The sequence below is a fragment of the Poecilia reticulata genome, chromosome 3 (assembly GCF_904066995.2).
Source record: "Poecilia reticulata chromosome 3, P_reticulata-male-v2, whole genome shotgun sequence".
In the NCBI taxonomy this organism is placed as follows: domain Eukaryota; kingdom Metazoa; phylum Chordata; class Actinopteri; order Cyprinodontiformes; family Poeciliidae; genus Poecilia; species Poecilia reticulata.
In genome coordinates this window covers 21421121-21426870 of record NC_088832.1, presented here as the reverse complement: position 1 = coordinate 21426870, position 5750 = coordinate 21421121, and positions in this window count along the sequence as shown.

Genomic DNA, 5750 nt, shown 5'->3' with positions numbered 1-5750 from the left:
TGACGTGTAATATTTATTTCTGTTTCAACGTTGGGTATAAATAGATGGACCATAGTGCATGGTCACCAGAGCCGTCGTGGCTTTAGCAGCTGAGATACAGTGAAGAACCCTCAAGCACCCTCTGGGAGGATGTGAGCTTTGGACTAAGAACCACTTCTGGGGAATGATGGGTGTGTGGAAGAATGACTTGCATAAGTATATATATATATATATATATATATATATATATATATATATATATATATATATATATATATATATATATATAAATAACTTGTATGAGTAAGCTGTGTCAATACTTCCACCTGGAATACAAGAGGGTAAATTGCAAGAACTGTAGAATTTTTTATTTCTTTTCCAATTTTTTTTTTTTTTAATCCTTATAATACACCAAAATATTTGCACAGTCTGTTGTCAGTTTAAGTTATAAAACTGACAACAGGCTATTATTTCATACACATTAAAACACACAAAAAATGTTTTAATGTGTATGACAAATGTAGCCAGGTTTCATTTAATACCTGAACAAGCCAGATATAATTGTTAAAAAAAAAACAATCTTACATACTGGCAAGTAATCAGTAGCCATATGTGTCGGTTTTATTAACCCATTAGAAACTGCAGTGCATATTAAAGCTGCATCTGGAAGCAAATGATCGCCGGGATGGAAAATATAGATCTGCTCAGACCAGACTTCAAACTGTTGCTTTACTCTTTTGTTGTTGTTGTTGTTTATATGTATTTTCATATCTGTTTTATGGTGCTGTTCATAAAACGTTGGTCTCACTTTTGGACATGTTGCTGCTTGGAACAGCCTAAAAGAAATACAAATAAAAATGTATCTAGTTTTATTTTAGTGTAGCTTTTCTCTGCATTGCAAAGATCGAAATGATAGACAAAATTCTGCTTTGTGAAGAGAAACATGAGGTGTTTGTTTTTCACTAGTAGACTTATTTTTTTCTTTATTTTTCAGTTATTTTAATTGAGCGCTTTACGTATTTGATGTATTTAAATAAACAGCTAATTTGTTGTTTTTTTTTAATCTTCTTTGTGATGGTGTTTGGTATCAGCCTGTTCTACCTGCAACATGTGGGCACTTCTCTGTAAGTTTTTTTTTTTTTTTTTTTAATAACTGCATTGTGAACTATAGTTGACAAGTATTTAAAATTAGCTAAGACATTATTTTGTTTTTTGTTTCAATTTATTCAAGAATATAAGACTATTTAATATTACCTTTAGTCAGATCTGTCAAAGCTCATTGAATTTTTGGTTGTCACTGGGTTAAACCAACAAAAAAAAATGTTCAGCATTTTCCTGTTTTACTGAAACCTTTGCAGCAACTACAAAAAATGCTGCAAAATATGTACATATCATATCTTAATAGCACAGTGAAAACTTTAGGTGTGTAAAATTATGGAACCCTGCTCCATATAAAAGAATCTTACAGTAAAAAAAGCTTAATAAAACCAGGGCTGTGTCTGTGAATCTAAAATATTCCAGCAATTTCAATTGGTATTGTAGCAGTGGCACAATGGCAAAACATTTGGATACCTATTTTTCAAACACACAAAAAAATACAAGTAATATATTAGCTCTGCATTTCATTAGTTTGATAAAGAATATTCTGATGATTAAGTGCAAATGACAGTGTCATAAGTCCTTATTTTTATTCAACTCATCAACATAAAAAATTGGAGAGATGTGAGAGTGGAGGTTGGCATTATGGAAGTAGCTGAACACCTTAAAAACGCATGAAGTAATCGTAACACAAGATTTAATAAAGCTGGTGATTATAATATAAGACAAGAGGTTACATGAATTGAATGTTAAGTGCAACATAAATCCCTTTAAACCAGCAGGTGTCAGTGTTGCCTATGCAGTCTGACAGAAAACCGTCAGTTGTGAACTTTTAGACTTGGTTTCAGCTCTTAGTCACTTATTATCGAATCACTTTTATTCGTTTTTTGGGACAATCATTTAAGCATCTATTTTGTTACTTATTCTTGAAAAATCTATGAATGCAATCTTTAATGTGGAAGGTCTGAGAGTTTAAGAACCTTCTGTTGTCATTTCGCTCTAATTACAACGTGGTATGTAAGACTTTTCACATTTAAAAAAAGCAAAAAACAGATTAGATCTAAAATCATGTCAGATGTATCCACATTTTATTCAGTTTCAGTTTTACTCTGCTTTCCAAGTTTTTTTTGTGTTTGTTTTTTGTGCATGTCTATGTGGAGAAAAGAGGCTTTGTTTATAACAGTGCATCTTAGGCTAATTTCAGTAATGTGATCCAGCCTGCACCCGCTGACAGTTTAATAGCTATTATTTGTGTCACCCTCTCTCATAATGCCTCTGCTGTAAATTGCTACCTGCAGGCAAGGAGGGCTTGACTGACATATTACCTTGCAATATGGTATCTATTGTTTTAATTAACTGTAAGTGTTTGTGACATTCATTGGTTTCCAAGTTACTTTTTAATAGCACATCAAAAGGAAAAAAGAAAGTGGAATTAAATTATTACTGTTTACATTACATAAATATTTTTGCAAACTCTTTGCTAATGATTACACATTATTCTACCACTGTGACTGTCAGTCTATTTAAATGCATCACAAATAAAAACGATGGATAGGTGATGCAACATAAACCCTCTATTGGCAGCATCTGCTTCCAGTTTTTTTTTACTCCACCTATGAGCTTTATTCTTCTTCTTTTGTCCTTTTTTTATTCATTGCAACAAAAACTAGTTTAGGCTTCTTTTTTTTAGCTCTATTTAGTGCTTTTTAGTTCCTCCCCATTTCTGCCTGCTCCATTTACTCTTTTAGATGCCCTAAGTGAGGCATAATCATGTTTTCATCTGATGTCACTGGCCATTCCTGTCAGTAATGTACCACCAGCTTGCCAGTTGGGGGAACATATTTGATGTTAGGGAGGTGCATGTGTTGCATACTCTCCATCCAGCCACTGAAGTCGTATCTGTCTCCGGCACACCAGTTTGTTCTGACAGGCCTGCCACAATGATGACTGCATCACCCAGATGCGGCAGAGTGGCTTCCGAGCCAACGCTGACATGCCGTCTAAAGGAGCAGTCAGCCGTCTACACGAGTCTCTTTCTGCCCCATCAAACCTCGGAGCCCATCTCATCCCAAAGAATGAGGCAGCATCGCCGTGGTTGGTTGTTTCGTTTTGCTCTCTGCGATGAGTTCATCTAATGTGACAGACTTATCTGACTTGGATCGTCTTAATATCTTTAACGATATAAGTTTGTGTCTTTAAATCTTTGAGCTATCTAAAGACATTCTGAATTTGCTGCGTACATGTAACGACTGTTGGTTTTAAACGTGCGCGATGATGAAAAATTCTAAACCAATCACAAATACAAATAATGCTCACAGAGATTATTTGAACAGACCAAAATTTCCCACCTAATCAGCACCTCCCTCTTCAGATTCAAGGTGGTGTCAGACTGGATTGCTTCGAGACATGAATATCAGTTCCAGTCAGACAATCTGCCCGGGACATGAATATGTCAGATCTTGCTTTGGCGTCAAGTCAGTTGCTGCTGCTGCTAGTTTGAGGGAGCTGAGTGGGGAAGGCTTGGAGACTGCAGCTGTGAGAAGGAGCTGCTTGGAAGGCGGCGCTTGGTTCCACCAAACGTTTTGCAAATCAGAATGGTTGCCAAGGAACATTTAACAATTTCTCAAGCATGCGTGAAAAACAATTAAAGCAATCCACGTGTGAGTGACATTATAAGATGACACAGAGCGAAAACAAAGTCAATTTTACAAAATACAGCCCCTTTAAATGACATTTTATTTTCAAGCATTGAAATAAACGTGTGCAAGTGATGCTCCACACAGGTGTGCTTACTACTGATGAAAAATCTTTAAATGTCTCTACAATTGAAGATAATAATATTGCATTCCTTTAAATAATTTACTGGTCACGTTGGCTTTATTTGAAGTAAATAATAACACTAGGTCAGACGTGGTTTCTAAAACCAGAAACCACTGAGAACAGAGCCTTGTACAACCAAGTTAACACATATACATTGTCAGACTGTAAAATTACAAACACCATCACTATTAAAAAAAAAAGAAAGAAAAGATGTTATGTTACCCACTTTTAAATCTGAGTTAATCTGCTCTGAATGGCCGGTTTGACAACCAGAACTATCATAAAAGTGCTGAAAGTCAAAAGAGTTCCCATGTCAGAAGAATGGACGCTGTTTCTGCACCCCTGGACGTCATCATGGGTGACCAAGACTGACACACATCACCAAAGGCTTTCATGTCTGATGAGAACACCTGTCTGACTCCCGAGATGAAACTGGACAGAGGCTTGCCAATGCAATTAACATTTCATATGTGCTGTGCAGTCTCAGACAACAGTTCTGTGGTGCACTAAAAGAGAGAAGACAAAGCAAGAACAAAACTGTAGCAAATTCTATATATGGTATGATGCTGTGAACTTCTTGCTTTAGTTATTCTTTTTTTTTTTATCTTTGCCATTTCTTAGATCTAATTCCTAATCTATAATGAGCTGGAAAAAGTGTTTGCCCCTTGTGAATTTCTTATCTTTTTTTTGTTGAAATTAAATATTTTGGGTAGTTTAATATCAAAAATAAATAACACCAGTGTCTACCAAAATCAGTCTCAACATTTATTTATTAACTATCCCCAAACCAACCAGCAAGTGAGCAAAGGGAGAAAAAATGTCTTTAAAGGGGCCTAATCAAAGTTCAGACTTAATTCTGACTGAGATCATATGACAAAACCTTTAACTAGTCATTTATTCTTGAAAAACCTCCAATACTACTGAATTAAAGTAATACTGCTAGAAAGAATACGTCAAAATCCCTCAGTGCCAGAAATGGAGAATGTTTGATGTCAGTTGTTTCTGTTCGGTGTAGAACAACAGGATATCAGGTTCAGTGGCAGTTGCTTTTTCACACTGAGCCAGGCGTGTTCGAATAGATTTTGTAATGTAATAGATGAAATTACAATTTGAAAATTGCCTTTTTGCAATTACTGAAATGATCTTTCAATGATCTCAATATTTGTCTCATCTGAAACATTTAGGTGGGACTCAAAAAAAGCAAAAAAATATGACACACTTTTTCCTCTTGGCTGCAAAATCACTTTGAACAAACAGAACGATTAAAAGCTGGGGTCATAGAGATGTATTACTTATTGGATTTATATTAATTGACACAAGGAAAGTCGATCACGAGACGTTGATGCTGACGGTCTGTAAGGAGAAAACAGAAAAATGTCCACTGAGTTGAAGAACAAAACAACCATTCAAACTTTTCTTCCAAAATTTATAATTCAGAGTACTCATAAATAGCTATTACAGTTACTATTTTAACAAACTGAAAAATACTATTTCACTGTGTAAGCTATCCACCTCTTATGGACATGATCGTCACATTTATTAACAAAACACCTGGTCGTGTGGTTTTATTAACCTCCTGCGTAAATATGAAAACCAGAGTCAGAATACACTGCATCCTCTTTTTGTCACATCCTGTTTACAAACTGCAAATACATACAGCAAGGGAGCTGTTTGATGAGATAAGACAGTCTCATTTGGGCAATATTGCATAAAGAAATATGCAAGAAAAAAAAACAAAAAACCCCACCAGCCACGCTTGATGAAATTACAGACAAAAAAAAATGGTCTCTGATGAATTGGCACTTAATTACCGGTTGATTAGCATAATTATGCATGTTAATAGCATCTCAAAT